Source organism: Uranotaenia lowii, chromosome 1 (assembly GCF_029784155.1).
Source record: "Uranotaenia lowii strain MFRU-FL chromosome 1, ASM2978415v1, whole genome shotgun sequence".
NCBI lineage: Eukaryota > Metazoa > Arthropoda > Insecta > Diptera > Culicidae > Uranotaenia > Uranotaenia lowii.
Genome location: NC_073691.1, coordinates 96,528,445 through 96,546,051, shown reverse-complemented (window position 1 = coordinate 96,546,051; position 17,607 = coordinate 96,528,445). Strand labels below are relative to the sequence as shown.

The window sequence follows — 17,607 nt, the reverse complement described above, 5'->3', positions numbered from 1 at the left end:
CCTTGCTCGGATAAGCGGGGTTCTACTGTATATCGAAAATGTTAACAACACAGTTTATATAAACAATAAATAGTTGAGTACCTATTTGTAAATTGATTCTCAAACATAATTCTGAACCTCACTTCTTAATCCGAATCCTTAGTCCTGAATCTGTATATTATGTTTTCAAAAATTCTTGTTTAGATGAATTTAAAAAAAATCTTATGCATCAACTTTACGAAACGTAGTAAAATGTAGAATTATTCACAACGTCATAGTAGATTGCCTTCGATATGAGAAGAAGTGTTGAAAATGATGTCAGGCAATTTCGCAGTCCTTCATGTTCTATGAAAGATTACATTCACAGATAACAGACATGCATTTTTGGACAATAAAAAAAAGTTAAGCTTCATATTATCAATTTAATTTTATTGGCTTCATGGAGAAAAAAAAATAGGTTGCATTTTCCTCCACAATTCGTACATCGAAGCTGCAACGAGTATGGTCTATGTGCTAGCTGATGAAAAACTCTGCAGTTGGGTAAAGTCGATAAATGAGAAATACTTGCGAAATATGTCCAGCACGTTCGGTTTTTCCCGTTCGTACCATCAGCAGAAGTCAGAAGCATCCCTGGAAGCGCAACTGGGTTCGCTAGGATCAAGAGAGAGCTTTCAAAAATATGGGTTCACCAGAATGGAAAAAAAAGAAAGAAAGAAGGGAAGGCCTATCAGGGGAAGAAATCGGATTTTATGCTCCAATTATCAGTGTTTTATGGTTTTGTTTTGATTTCTGCTTGCTGCCCTTTGCTTTGCTGTTACCACCACCATCATCATCATCATCACTATTGGTTTAGTGCACCCCGAGTGGCAGTGAATGCGAGCGCTCTTGTTCTCAAAATAAAACCCTGGGGGCTGGGGTGGTGACCTTTATTGCGTTCTACTTTCCGTGGCGTGGCCAGTTCCAATTGTGTTTCGTGTTCTGAGTCCCGTAATAGGAATGGAAGTTTATTAGATTTGCAGTCCGTTTTACTCCCGACGGCATTTCATCCGTTCAAAAATATTGACATATAGCTCAGTTAGCGTACTTGCAATTTTCTTTTGAAAGAAGACCGGCAAAGGTAAGTTGGTACAAATCTAAAGTTTAATTTAGAACATGGCTGCGAACTCAATTCAAAAGTTTCATTCATTGATGGATTTTCTATGAGACAGCTTCAGGTGAAACAGAAGACAAGAGTTTATTCAAGTTTTCAAGTTTTGCAAGAATTTGAGCTGGTTTCGTACGTTAGCATTTTGGAGGAAAAAAAAACCTGTTGATGCGGTAATCACTAATTAAAGAGCTGAAACTTGGGCGATGTTTCACGGTTCGTCAACGCATTAACGATGATGGTAAAGTTTTGAACAGTCTCGGAGAAGTGCCTTGATTAACTTTGGATGAATGGGTTTGAAACTATAATCCTGCTCGCAGCACCACATCGACGAGCAGCTTAGTGGGTAGTTAGTTAAGTTGTGTGTTTCGGTTGGCATACAAACGACGTAAATTTCGTCTGTTAGTAGAAAGTTTATTCTTAAATACAAGGGAGCCAATTCCACGCGACTCATTTTGAAGATTCTAATTTTACAGATCTAATTGAACGGTTGTGAAATTTAATGCAAATTCAAAACGAAACAAATGCCTTTATAAATCACCTTGAGGGCTCGTTCCCTACGATGGAATGTAATACGATAATATTTCGATAAAACGTTCAAAACATATTGACTCAGTACGTTCAATAATCTGAAAGTTGAGTCAAATTCAACTTTCAAAATCCATCAACTTTGAGAGGGGTGCAAAATAAAATGTGAAACTGATAAATTGTATCATACTTTTGTAAATCACACCTTCTCCCTAAGGAATCACTGTCTGGATTGGTCCTGAAAATCATTTGCAGTTCATCCGGTACGATTGACAGTTTTTGTTTTTTCATTTTTCTGAGTTGTTTCTGTTCCGTATGTTTCAGCTCCTAAATGTCAATATGAGGTTTCAAGTAGGCGTTGCGTTGTAAAGACGTCAAAATTTTCGCTCCGCTAAAAAAGTTTTTCCTGAAGTAAGAAAATAGTGTGTATAAAGAATAAAGGAATATTGATTTGGATTATATCTACACAGATAATCATTTTTTTGAAGTGCGCTGTAGCTTATGAAGAAATCTCGTGAATATTTCATACACCGGAAAGATGTGAGAAGAGGCTTCAGAAGCTCCGGTGCCAAAGTTGCCGGTCCCAAAAACGCATCAGCCCTGCTCCTGCAAACTAAAACGCACGGAGCTGGATCAGTGAAAAATGTATCCTCACGATGAAAACATATTTGGTGAGATTTAACCTTTTTACTGATCTATACTTTTACATTGCATTATTTTTATTAAAACCTATATGAAGCGTTTGGTAGGGAAATCCACGCCTTATTTTTTAACATATGGTTGGCCTGGCTGTAGTAATCTCTACAATGCGTGTTTACATGTAACAGAGATTACGTTGAAAAGAAAAATGGAGGACGCAAGTCCAGGCATTCTCCAGGATGCTTACATGTTTTGGCTATGATTTTAAAAAAGAAAAAAGTAGTATGTTTCAGCTCCTAAATGTATGCAAACTAAAAAGTTTAAAAAATATTGATCTGTTCAATCTGGATTTGTTGAACCATAAATAAATCTAACGAATGCGATGCTATGCAATTTTCACTGGTGATTGGTGTGTTTTAAATGTTTTATAATTAACCTTACCTTTAAACTCCAGCTTTGAAATTCATTCCTCTCGAAGAGACAAATATCTGAAAAAAAAAAACAATAAATAAAAATCAGTATAAAACATTGTAGGGGAAAGTGAAACGACCCTTTGCTTGATAACGATAATTAATCATTTATTTAAAAAAAACAATGCTAGCAATGGGTTATCTTCCCACATCATATGCCTTTTAATGAAACATGCTTTTTAAAAAAATATAAAATTGAAAAACAGTTTTGACCTCGGCTTATGTAAACTTAGCAGCAGATTGAATAACGTTTCTTGAAGATCATAGAAATGTTTTTGTGTTTTTTATTCGCTGAAAATGTAGTTCTGAATATTGTAAACAATTGAGTTAGATGTCAAAACTTTATTTTCAATATGGCTGAAAGTGGCATTTGAGATCACTATACTAGAGTCATCAGGGTTTTTAACCTAGGTCTTTAAATTATTAGGTTCTCTGACTTTCACAGTAAATAGCACTGATAAATCATTTCACACATTTTACAAAATAGTTTCACACATTATCAGCAAATATATGGAGCTGTCAAACTGGTTTGTGATTTTTACACACCATGCAGATTCGAAATTTACACATTATTCGATTCAGTCTGGACAAGAAAAAAGTGTGTGAAATCACTCTTGTTGCTTTTCTTTATCAATTTGGTTTCATCCATATACAAACTACTTCGAAGTATTTTTACGGTTGAATCGTCGTAACAAATGGGATGTAAGTTGGTTATTATTTAAACTTTAAACATCAACCTACTAATTAATTATGTTTCGTTTTTCTAGATTTCGGATTCAGTCAGCTGTTTGCTGGCGGTGCCAATGCAGGAATTATTCGGCAAAAAAGGAGGAGTTTCCTAAAAAAAACCGAAAAGTGTTTAAAATCTTCATTTCAATGAATTAAAGAACTTAAAAAAAACCATCAGCATTTAATTGGGTTCCAGTCGTACTTAAAAATAGCGGACCTTTTCCATATTTCTTGATTTTACACATTTTCCTTTCCAAGCGCTTTATGATTTCACACATTTTCCCGTTTCAAAAGCTTTTTGCATAATGTGTGAAACGCCCACATTTCTTTTCCTTATAGGGTGTTTTACATTAATGTGCAGCAGTACCTTCACACATTTAATGTGTTGGTCTACTTATTTTCAAAATGTGTGAAATTTCACACACTAAAGTGTAAGATGTTTTGTCAGTGAGGCGTGGTGAAGTGGAGTGATGCTCGCCATCTTTTTACAAATTAGAAGTGTGCTAAAATTAAAAGGCAAGCTTAGGTCTCAACTGTTCTATACTAAAAGTAAACAAACACAACGAAGCAATCAACATGATTTGTTCTGAAATTTGAGAGATTGTACCCAGCAAACATTTTTGAAGGTATATTTCTCAACAACTTTGTTATACGTCTCATATACATTATAGAATAATCGTATGAAACTCGAAAAAACAGCATTTACCCACCAACGTGGAGGCAATATACGTACATATTTGGCTAAAACGATAAGAGTTTACGATTTGGGCGATATTCGACACCATATTTATTCATACATACTGAAAGAATGCAAGAGAGCACAAGTTTTTTTCTCTCAATGCATGCGAACCGTTGCCAGCGACAATATTTACTGCCTCTGTTATTGGGCAATTCTTGCAAATACACCATCTGATTTTTAGCAATCTAGTTGCATTGCTGGTCGCTGAGAGAACAACAAAGCTGTTCTCTCACTTAATACATGCGGGAGTAAGCAAAGGAACGAAATCGTCTTCAAAATCTGCAAACATGGCGGACTTTTTATCATTTCCGATTTAAACCATTTAATCCGACTTCGAGTAAAGATTTTTACGACCTTTTACATGCGTTAGTTGGAATTACGATTCGCAGTAACGTTTTTAATGACTTGGGTTATCATTTTAATGCGATTTTATGTTTGCTGGGTATCACCTTCTATTTACCCCCCTTGGTTTTAACTATATCCACCTCCAAACGCGAAAAGAATTCGAAAAGTTTCAAACAAAGCAAGCCAACCCGTTTGCATCGTTCCCACTCTACGTCAGGGGTGCCAGGTGGTTTCGTCAAAAATCAGGACAACGCAAAAAAAAAATCAGGATTTTTCAGGAGACCTTGTAATTTATGGAAATAACAATCATGCTAAGATTGCATAAAAAAAATGCCAAATACAGGGTGCTGTGAGCACCTTGATTTATGCACCAGCAGTAAGCAGTTTCTCTGGTGGTCTTCAGTTCATATCGGAAAACACCATTTAAATATCATCTTAACCGATGATTACCATCTGTTAAAAGGGTTTAACTGTTGTATTACAGATTTATTCGATTTTCCCGAATATTTAACTATAAATTTGATTATATTTGAGATATTTTTATAAAGATTTTAGACAGGACATTTTAGAGACAAATTTTAAAAAATCATGACAACGCGAGAGTTACTAGAAAATCAGGACAGGCAGGATTTTCGAATCAGTACAAATCCTGAAAAATCAGGACACCTGGCACCTCTGCTCTACGCATCCGTAGCCAGTGATGTCAACCTTCCAGATTTTTTCTGGATCTTCCAGAATTTTTGGACTTTTGCCAGACTTTTTTAGGTTTCCAGACTTCCAGACTTTTGTCATTTCTTCCAGACATTTCCAGACTTTTGAGTTTCGATATGAATTTTCTGACAAAACAATCAAAATTCAAAATTTTCGTTGCAAAATTCAGGAAATGATTCAAATTAGTAATTGAAGAGTGAGGAATGCCACGTAGATGGTTGTAAAGTGGTGATAGTGTATAGAATTTATGATTATTATGAAGTAATGAGTGTTTTTCCCTAGACTGCAATATAACAATCTTGCGATCAAAAAAAAAAGGTCTACACCTATAAAAAGGTTCGCTACCCAGACTTTTCCAGACATTTTTTCCAAAATCGTCCAGACATTTCTAAAAAAGTTGGCTTCACTGTCCGTAGCCGTTTATTTATTCGTTAGGTACGTGAGTCTTTTTTTGACTTCAGCTGCTGCTAGTCAACCTACGGGGGAATCAAACGCATAAACAGTGTAAAAAAACAGTTCTTATATGGCTGATTTTAAGGGGGTCTTTTGAGTTAACCAAAAGAGCGTGAGTCCTCATGGTTGGATTAGATCAATTTCTCTACTCATTTTTCGGCAAACCCATCAATTTTTAATCACTCTTATGCGTCTGCATTTATAGTTAGACGAACTTTTTTGAAATGTATTGTTTTATTTCAGATGCGATTGAAACCGACCTCAACATGTTATTTGTGTTTGACGAGACCGGAACAATCGTAGAAGCATTCATCGACGTAGTTACGGGCAATGAAGGGTTCAATATGGAAAACTGGGCTACCTGTGTCCAATTGCGTCAACATGCATTGGGGTAAAAAAAGAAGCGTTGCTAGGAAGAAGCAGGGAGCAGCTGAATTGACATCAGCAAAACACAAAAAAAGCTTAAATCCTATCGCTTGCTCGTAGAAGGGCCCAGAATAAAAAAAAAAAACGACTAGAAAACACGGAGGCCGTAAGTATTCGTAAAGAAATTTATGTCCATTTTGTGGAGAATTATTCAGCATGACTGAAGGACAAGAAAATTGGCTGAAATGTCTTAATTGCCATGAATGGTACCACTGCGCGTGCATAGATGGATATGCTTATTGGAATTTATGTTTTATGTAACTTTTTCATTTGTTTGTTTTTTTATGAAATGTTATGATTTTTTGAAATCTTCATTATTAGGAAAATTTCAATAAATTTTGTTATGAATTCTTATTCAAACTTGTTTTAATAACTCATTGAGCATCCAAGGCTTGTTTGAAAAAACTTTTTCGGAATAAGACATGAATTGGTTGAATATAGGTAGGCGATGTCCGTAGAAGAAAGACGTTCTTATTTGACAGCAAATTTCTCAAGCCGATATTTGTGGAAAATATTTAAAATTGTATCCCCAGCTCAATTAGGCCACTGAATTCCGATTGGTGGCCATTCAGACCGGACACAGTGTTGCTCTTCTTCAAGTGACAACCACAACCATCATGGAGTACAGCTTCCGAGGAGTCAGTGCAGTCGGCGTACAACGTACGGCAAATGACTTGGCCAAGAGTTCCCCTTTACTTACTTACTTAATGATTCCGCGCCGATCCTCCGGCGCATAGGGCCGTGGTAAAAGACCTCCACTGTTGACGATCCGGACTCAGCGTGTTCACCTGGTTCCAATCAAGATTCTCGTCGACAGTTCGGATATCGATTTCTAGCACCCTTTGATGACACCGGCGATGTAGTTCCTCATTCGAGATCCGGATCGGATGATATTCCGCAGGCAGCGGTTTACAAATACTTGCAGTTTTCGCGTCGTTACCGCATATGTGCACCAAGTTTCGCACCCGTACAGCAATACGGATTTGACGTTTGATTCGGATTTTCGTTCGTAGAGAGATCTGGCGTGAGCGCCAGATGTTCCGGAGACTCGCAAATGCAAATCGGGCTTTTCTGATCCGGGTTTCGATGTCTTTTTTGGTACCACCATCAGGCGTTATCTGGCTACCAAGATACTGCAAACACTTCACTTTCTCAACTTGTTGCCCAGCTACCATGAAACTGGAGTATTTCCTGTGTTGATCTCCATCGACTTGGTCTTTCCTACATTGACTTTGTGACCTGCTGTCCAATTTTTTAGCCAGCAGTGGTACATCAGCAGGTAGTAGGTACACCAACGATACCGCCAGCTTTTTGCATTTTTCTTGTGCCGCCGGCTATATCAATCTAAAAATTTTCAGAATGTATAGTCCTGAGAAGGACTGGTTTTAACTGTTGTGGCTTTTCAACTAGAAATTTGCAACGTGATGTTGTGCATACCGAACTACTAAGTTGCTTTAACCGGGGTTGATTTGCTGGCTTGAAATTTGAGTAATGACCATGGTTTAAATCCTGAAAAAATCGTCATACGGAGAGACGACTCCTTGCGCTTCTACAACGTCTTGTCGTTCTGGCTGCCAGCACCAGGTTCCTTATCTCCTTGAAAGCCTTTGGACTCTTGCTCCGCGAGATCCGTTCGCGAATTTCAATTTGTACCCCTTATAGTGCCGCTCTGTTTTAGCCGTTCTTTTCAATTTGTTCGTTCTCATTGCGAGTTTTGCGGTACAAACCACGCTAGACCAACTATTGTGTTATGTTAAACTCAACCCTGTCCGATTATCCTTGCTTGAGCATAAGTTAAGTATGTGGGTGAAAATGCTTCTTAAAATTTATACCCGCTCACTTTAAATACCTGTAATTTTCTTCTAATCTTCTTCTATCCATCTAAAATTTTCAATTATTGAAATGTTCTCACTATGAGAACATAACATTCACCTATAAGACCGTAAAAATTAATTTCAAAACGATAATCACGGTGATTAATCTTAACTAACTTATTCATATCGCTAATAGTTTTGTTCTATGTATGTATATCGTGATAAATGCCTAGAAAGAGATTACAAATATTCGACGAATAACTAATATTTATATAATAGGTAATTGCCTCATAAGAAACTAAAAGCTTTAAGATTGATTTTGCCTGAACATTATCAAATTTCGCCTTAAAGTATACTAAGTATGGCCATAAGGTTAAAGAAATTTTAGAATTCTCTTTTCCCAAGACTTATAAACTGTGTGGGTTATTAAATGTCATATCACCAGAAACAGTCAATAGACCCCTTATTTTACCTTCGATTTTGTTTGATCTTTGACAATGGTTAATTTAATATATAAATTGAAATTAATTTTAAAGAGCTATATTTTCTCCGCTTCGTGAAAATGCTTTTAATTTATCAACGGGATCAAGTATCGTTCTAATGTTTGGAGCATACAAACTGAAAATTACACGCTGGCAGAAAGTGCCAAAGACGGCAAGTTGATATTTTTCTGACATGATGTAAACGTAAAAATTAAGTTGAAGTCTCCCCATTCCCGCTACTGCTTTTTGTTATTGAGATGGGAATCGAACTGATGCCATCAGTGGACCTGCGATTACCGTCTCAAAAAGCAAATAGTTTTATAGCAGTTCTATAATTGATAAGCTTATTATTTTAAAGAATAGTCCTGAGACTTCGTTTTTAAAATACCAGGTACTTTCAGATTAGGAGAAGCTCTGGATTTCTGGGAATGAATGACTGAAATTCCCAACCGGTGAGGTGATGGTCCCGTGTCATCAAATTTTTCACACGTACCAACCATCTTTTCCGGCGAACATCAGTACCTCGTCCAACGATGCTGGTGAAACCATCAGGCGTCAGCAGAACCAGTGCCAGTATGCCGCCCACTGATGGCTCGTTTCGGAAAGTCGAAAGAAGGAATCTTCTATCCTGGACCGACGACCACCCATGAAGTTCCGTGGAGGAATTTGACGGCATCTAGCAGCAAACACTTCAACTCTGAACTCTGCAAACCACGGACATCTCATCTTCTTCGTTTATAGTTGCTCTTGTTCTTGTCATAGCTGCCTCCCCACTCCACAAGTTTTCAAGAGAAGAGGATGGATGGGCCACGTTTTATGCTTGGCTTTCGACCGTACATGCATGCCACTTGCCAGGTCCCATCACGCCAACAGCATGACGAAGGGTAAATAACCACACCACCAACTAGCTTCTTTACGGTAACTACCTCGACCCCAAAAATAGGAGAAACCTGGACAATATTTGGCCAAGTCACACAAACAATCCCGTTGGTTTCATCGAAAGTTTTAAATTTCATTTTATTCTAGTTTTTAAACTAACATAAACTCGGCACAAACGCGCAATGAGTTTTGGAATTTTTTTCTGGACTTTCCATCGAGAATTTCCTTCACCCACCCATCGATTGTTGTCTGGGGCGGTTCTAAAAGAAAAAAAAACAACCTCAAAAACAGCTTCTTCCGCATTCTCAAACATGGCACGTATTGGCTTTTGTGTGTCACAGCAGCAGGAGCAATACCGGCAGAAGAATCAGCACCAGCAGCGTTTACACCTCAGCATTTCTCCTTCGCCAGGACAATGAAGGACGCTTGTTAGTATTTTGCTCGGATTCCTGTCAGTCGGATGAAACATTCAAAAATAATGGCAATCTCTTGTTTTTCTATTTCAGCCGGCAGAATTTTATTCAATTCGTGAGCTGGTGCAAATGTTGAAACGATTCCTGTATGGGTCGTTGAATGCTTTTATTGGGACAAAAGTATTAAAATTGAGAGCGAGCTGTTGTTAGAAATTTGAATCCATCTTTTTCTTTGCGTCGAATTGCTTTTAAGTTTAAATAATTACATACTCTTAATTCTTGAGACTAAGATTATCAGTTGAAAATGAAAATAAAATCTTCTGGTTTTTTTATAGATCGTAAGTAAAGAATCCATGCTAAAATGAAACCGATCCGTCTTGGTATCTGCAATGAACTCAAATTCAAGTATTATGATTTAGAGTGTAAGGCGTTAGCAATACATAAATAAACAAAAACAAAAATGTTTTTCGGTATTACGCGAAATTTATCTTTCGGGTTTTCACGAATTGTGTTGATAGTTTTCTTGGAAAATGAAATGGTTTGCTTCGGCCGATTTTGTTTCTGGCCATCCTGAAAGTAAGTTGTAGTTTATAAGATCCGAAATTCTTTAAATATTAGTGGAGACGAGGATAGAAGACTTCATTGTATGCAGGAAAAAGTGCAGTTTTTTTGCAGGTGTTTCCTTAGCTGAAACCAGACAGGAAATTTTCTCGCTGGTATTCATATGATTTTGGGAAGGTAATATTGTGAAATATTTGAATTGGTTTGATCGGGTGAGTCAAATTTTGGATAATTTTATGTAGATGCTTTTGTTCATATGAAAGTTGGCATACTTGGGACACATCATTAGTGAGTTTGGTTAAGAACCGAATCTAGAGAAAGACACAACTGAAAGCCTTTTTGGGGCTTATTAATAATGCTTATGCTGATACTGAGAAACTACAAAAAAAACGTTATAAAACAATCCATTTTCCTTTTTTTTTAATTGGCGCTTACATTTCCTTACAATCATTATTTGAGATTTGTGCGCATTTAAGCATATTTTCTTGTGTACATATTGATTACTGTTTGCATACTCAAAGTCCCATATATTACGACTAAATATGTTTGTTAATGAAAACAAGATGTTAAAGTAATTTGTTGTTATTCCTTCCGTAGTTTTTGCATAAAATGTAATACAACCTCATAAAATGGGAGATATACACAGGTTTTCTGATCAAATGTCTTTCAACAAAAAAAAGAGTACATTTGATGAAGTTTCACAAAAAGAAGAGTACGCCCATTTCTCGATCGAAAAAGAGTACATGTTCTCTTGAAAGAGTACGTATTGTAACCCTAGAATAAACCATTGATTAACTCTAAACGATGAACTCAAATACTGCCAAATATCTATTAAAACTTATTCAAATACCCAAGTTGTAAATTACTCTTGTTACCGCAAACCCTAGCCAAAAGTGAACTCAATAGCCAAGCCTAGTTAGAATTTGACCAAGCACCAACAGCTTTTGCTCTGATCACAGGCGATCGTGTGTCCGATGATCGTTGGTAGCCAGTAGATCTTATAATAGCTTTTCCAACCCACAAAACGAGTCAGTTGGAGCGCGTTGTTTGCTCAGTACACATCTAGGAGGAAATTATATCGCTATAGTTCCTAGAGTACTAAGACACTTAGAATAAAATCACTCTGTTAAGTCGGAATAAAGGATTTGAATTCCATTTGTCAGTTTTCTGAATCTTATTCAGAACAATCTCATGACCCAAATCCAGTTATTGCTGGTACAGTTATCAAATATCATAAATTGCTCAATAATTATGTATCTGCTCTTATTGTAGCCAAGTTATTTTGATTCTTCTGGAGCGACAAATTTGAAGAAACTTTGAATTTTAAAAGACGTGAAAGTTAGATTTTTCCTTCTACATCTAAAATAATGGAGAAAATTCAGAACTGAGTTGGCCATGAGAAAAAATAGTGATCGGTCGTGTTTGTGACAGCTCCGCGGAAATTATCTTGTAAATTTCTTTTTTTAGTTGGGAAGTGTAATTTTTAAATTACAAAAACGCAAAATTTGACCATGTAAACGTGGTCTGAAAAAAAAACCGAAACGAGTTTTCAAGAAGATATCCGTTTTAATTCACCGTGGCGTTACCACAATGATTTAAGGTGGATGTGAGTAGTCAATCAAGCTAAGCTAAGCTGATCATGGAGAAAATTCAAAACTGCGTAGTAGCTGATATTTGGAGAATCCTTCAAGGTAAGCTTAAAAATTTAAAATGCTTAATAGGATCTTCCTAACCATCCATTATTTCAGAAAATAGTGTGAATGGTGCAAACTTAGTGCTGTTCGACGACGATAATTTAGTTAAGCTGGGCTGGGAATATCGGATATGGGTTCGAGGAAAATTATTCTGGAAACTATCAAGGAAACTTAAATTCAAAACTCAGAGCAGCCATAAACATCACAATCGACAGAAAAAGAGGTAAATAGTAAAGTAAAATGAATTTTAATAATATTATGATTTAATAATATTATGATTATTCGCGTTTTGCTATCAAAACATTCCAAAAGGAAATTTTTGATCAACAACTACCTAAATGTTGGAAAATTACCCGGAAAATCAAAAATACATGAAATAATCCGCTACCAGATAAGATAAAGGTTTTTTTTAGTATCCAGTTTTTGCTTGAAAAGGCGGTTAAGAAACTGGAGACCGCTCTGGGTTAATCTACTTCAGTGTTAGGAACATTATTAAGAAGCTATCTAAAAAATCGAAAAAAAAATTCTCGATCAAAAATTATTAATCCGGAATCAATGGTTACTGATTCCTTGATTCAAATAGCAGACGATTTGGTAGAAGTTTTTCCAAATTCGAGCAACAAATTATTAATTAATGTGGGAATGAAAAAGTGCGCATTCCTGCTCACCTCGATGTTGAAATATAACAGAACCTCGGAAGAAATACTGGAAAAATTTCCTCATTTCAAGTTATACGACGGTGAAATGGCAAGTTTTTTTTACTGTAGAAACCATAGATTTTTTCTCCTTATATTTTTTTAAACTTTTGTTTACTTCCAGATAACACTCATGTATTGTATCATGAAACTAACAGCATGTCGGACCATAATTTTAGAAAGAACATGTTCTGCAGTGAGGATATTTGCGAGAATTTACTTTCAGTGGACCGACACACATACATATATATTCGGAAGCAAATTTACACGGTGCGTCGTTCTCTGGGTGCACATACTTCCCCGTGTCGTCCCTGGTTGAGCACGACGCCTATGGATCACTCAGAGGAAGAGAGTGCCTGTGGGGAATGACAATTGGGTTGGGTGAAGTTAGCCATTATTTTAGGTGATATTAGTTGTTTTTTTTTGTAAAGGACAGTGATGATTCGATTTTGTGGCAGAGCCACACAAAAATATGTAACAGACGGTAACAGAGGAGGGTTGAAGAGAAAAGATTTGAGATTTTTCTTGAATTTGTTTAAATTTCTAGCATTCTTAATTTCCAACGGAAGTGAATTAAATAAATTCAATCCACGATGTACTTATCTTCGGATTTTATTAGATTCTTGCCTAGGGTCAAAGCACCCTGAATAAGGGATCAAGTTTCCTTTAGTAAAGGATCAAGTGTCATGTAACTTTCAAAATATCACATTTTTTTAGTCTCACGAAAATATTTCTAGCTCATCTACGAGTTCATATATCGTTCTAATTTTTGAAGCATATTTACTTGAAATTACACGCTGTCAGAGAATGCAAAGACGGCGAGTTGCTGAATTTTCCCAAAAAGATAAGATGAAAAAAAGAAAAGGAGATCAAGTATCCCCATCCTTCCCTATAGAGTGCTTTTACTACTCAACGGGATGCTGACATGATTTTGCTGTGTATGTATCATAAGCATAAGAATAAGCCAGTGATTAAACTTTTGCACCATATAAAATAAAAATTACCTGCTGACAGGAAATGCAAAAGATGGCGATCTGCATTTTTTTCCAAAAAGATATGATGAAAATAAAATAAAGGGATCAAGTACCGTAAACTGGGGGAACTTTGATCATTTTTTTCATTCATTTTTGAATATTTTGGAAGGGGTTGCTTTTTCGTAATACCTAAAAGCTTTAAAACCCTTACTGAGGTGAGGAGTATCAAACATGATCATTGATTGCAGTAAATTCAAACGACATTTGTGGTCATAATTAAATGTTTGTTACAAAACCAGATTTCGAGTTTCGGGGTAACTTTGATCACTTTGGTTTAAACGTATCTCAACATCTTCAAATTTATTGTTTTGATGCCATTTAGCACAGAAGGCTCAAAATATCGATAACAGTATTTTTTGTTTGGACTCGGTTGAATTTTTCAACGTTTTCTTTCAAAAACAAATATACTCAAAAGATGGACAATGATGCTGCATACATTTAGGGGCAAAAATTATAAACATTTCTTTATATTTTTTGGCCTCAAAACCAAATGAAATTTTATCTTCATACAATTCCCTGAGTCCTCGCACTGTTCCTATGTTCCTTTTTTCTTCAAACTTAATCATTTGATAGGGTTTTTAGCCATTTTTTCTATACGAGCCTTTTCATGGAAAATGACCGATTTTTTTTAATATCCAAAAATTATCAACAAATGACCATAAAAATAACACTTAAACAAAACCCAAACCAAGAAAAAAGTGGAACTTTCACATTTGACAACCCATTTGCTTCTAAATGCTTAAATTTGATCAGGAGAGATGTTTGTTTGTGAGCCTTCAAAAACCAAGATATTTTAAGATTTTAAAATTACATTAGAAGTAATATAAAAAATCTTCTAATAAAAACCCAATTTAGCATATTTGTAACTTAATTTATAGGCTTTCAAACTTAGAAAACAGTTTTCAGATATTTTAACTTTAAACTTAGTTAATGATGATTATCTGCAAAAATTTCATGTTGATCAAATTTACCCCGCTGATCAAAGTTCCCCCAGTTTACGATACCCCTATTCTCCCTACATAAGGAGTGTTCATTTTATAAAACGGTCACTTTATTTTGACGATATTCCATTCATTTATTGACCAAATTACATAGAGTTTTCTGTAAACATTGCAAAACTAATCCAGAACAAGAAGAAAGTGAGAAATTTAACCAAAAGTTTTCAACGATAAAATTGGTGCACTTTTCCTCGAACTCCCCTCATAAGACTTATGAGGCTTGACTTTTCGCCTTTTTTTGTCCACATTTTCTTGAACTCGTCGATGGACTGTGCTTCTCTACCATCCTCCCGAAGATTGCGCTTGATGATTGCCCAGTACGCAGCTCAGGACAATTTGGCGGACTGTCCTCTTTCTCAAGAAAACATATCTTGAAGGATTTCAGTAGTTTGAGAGTAGCTGAAGCGTAGTGCGCGGAAGCAAGGTTAGGTCAGAACAATGGTGGGCTTGTATGATGACGATAAAGAGGAACAAGGCGTTTTTCGGTGCAGTCCTTACGATAATTTTGACCATTGATGGTACCTGTTGTGAAATATGGCGAACTTCTTTCTCCGCAAGAGCAGATAGCTTGCCAAACAAGCACTTTTTTGTCAAACTTTTAGATTTCAATGGATCGTATATCATGAGGTATCTCCTTAACAACAATTGCTTTAAAAAATTGCGGCCCAGGAAGAGCGGTTGTGTCCAGTTTGCAAAAGTTTCATCGTCCATAAAAATGCAACGGTTACTTTGCTTTTTCAAAATCGTATCCAGTCTCCGACATCGCTGCTTCGCTCGTTCGTGCTGTTCCGCGCTCCGTTTAGAATGTCTCTGCTTCCTGTAGGTCTTAATGTGGTTCCTTCATTTTATGTTTTGGACGGTTCCAACGGAAATTTTCAGTTTCTTGGCAATTCTTCGAACAGAGTTGTGTTCATGTGACAGCAAAAGCTTAACACATTTCTTCTCAATTTGTTAATTCACTGTGACTCTTCTGGTTTCGGATTTTGGCAAATCTTCAAGATTATGGTGTTCTCCAAACTTCCTGAGGATTTGATAATCTGCAGACTTCGATCGTTTCACAAGCTTTGCAATATTTCTACACGATAGTCCATCTGAGCAGTAGTTTTAAATTATAAAAAAAACGGGTTTCTTTATCAATTCGTCCCATTTCACTAAATCCAGTCGCTTTCTCACAAAAAAAATATGTCAGTGCTTTGTCAACAAACTTTTATACACGATGAAACCAGTTTCATCAAATTTGGGTTAAACGTCAACTTTTTACCGTAACATCTAGGTGTCCGTTTTATAAAATGAACAGTCCTTAATATCGTTTGACGTTTCAATTCTAATTTGGTCTTCTTCAAGGTAATAAATATGTTCCATTTTATCCGGTATTGAAAAAGGTATTTCAAGCTCAGTTTTTTTTCTCCCTAACAAATTTCTAATAAACAACAAACACCATCCAGTTCTGGCGTTCACGGTACTTTTCCTATCAACGTCTGCCTCATCCGAAACTAAGTATTTTGTTATGATATTAGAGTGTAGTTTATGTCAGGCGAGACAAACGCTCTTGCTGCCATAAACATGGAAACACGTTTCACGTCCGATTCCTCCTATGTGTGCAGATATACCTAGAGGACCTATGTTTGCAGTGTAGTATGTATTTTGATCTCTGCTGGCGGCACACGATGTGGTTGTTATTGTTATTACAACTGCCAGGCAGCTGATTTTGTTTGGCTGGAAAGGAAGCTCTTGCTGTAGGTAGTCATAACCAGCATGAACTTCTTACATTCGGAAATGGCGCGCCGTCGACATTTCTGGCGCTAGAAGAACGACCGTCGCCGCCATTTAGTCCACTTCCCCAATAAGTAGAAAGAATACCGAGTTCCTACTTTTTTCGAGCAGCAACAGCACGAGTAGACTACTTTTGACATGAGAATTGGAATATATATTTTTGCCTAGTGAGGATACATTTACTCCACCCACCCACACTCTCCGATTTTCTGTGGGTTATTATATATTTATTTTTACTTTCTAATGCCAGCGTGTAGAGTCGATTTTTTGCTTGGCTTGTGGTAGATGTATGCTGAACAAAATGCTTGCTTTCGGGGGAAAATAGCATCCCTTTGAAATTGCTGCTGGTTTGCGGTCGACAATCGTTCCGATGTTGATGCTATTGCGGTGCTTTCGATTCCCAAACTTCTGTGGTGTTTGACTTTAAGCTATCAGCCAACCATTTTACCAGATACCGCACATGTACAACTACCACTTACCGGGCATATTCTCTAATGAGATGCATGTAGGAAAACTTGTGGCTACCTAGCATGAACAATTATTTGAAATTAAATAGACCACGAATTGGAGTCTGTTCCGTTGCACACTTTTGGGTTTTATGCTAATGTAAAATGTTATTTTGTTTTGGCAACCAGTTTTGCCCCGTTTAAAAGGTTCGCTTAAAATCGCCTTAGTTATAACGAGGATTCGTGGTTGGAATGCAATACGATCCAATAACTACATTTCAGCTTGCTGTGCATGAGAATCCACTCTTGGAATTAAGTGGTTTATAGGGAAGCTCTAGGGACTCTGGAGGTACTTTGGGTAACAAACAAATCACCGTAAGTTGATCTATGTATATATTAAACGTTTTAACTCATAAATTTTTCATTTTCTTCAATTGTGGTTATTGAAAATCTCTCGGAGCTTTCCAAAACACCACATTGAATGTTAATGTGATGTAAAAGGAATGCATGTCAAAATAAACCTCATGCATACTCTAAAAACAACCCGGAATTTCATTTCTTCATATGCTAGAAAATTTGTTTACACTGGGGACAGATAAACGCCTTTGAGTAGGCTTAAGATTCCTTGCATACGGTACAGTAGTTTTTCGATTTT

General features: G+C 36.5%; 1 protein-coding gene across 1 annotated transcript in view; it reads right to left on the bottom strand.

Moving 5' to 3' along the window:
• LOC129738441 (uncharacterized) overlaps nucleotides 1-17,607 on the bottom strand; it is a 198,426-nt gene that overhangs the window by 113,778 nt on the left and 67,041 nt on the right. The window contains exon 2 of the mRNA XM_055729647.1: nucleotides 2,732-2,778. The gene's annotated coding sequence lies outside the window, so the exon portion shown is untranslated. The remainder of the gene's footprint in view (nucleotides 1-2,731; nucleotides 2,779-17,607) is intronic.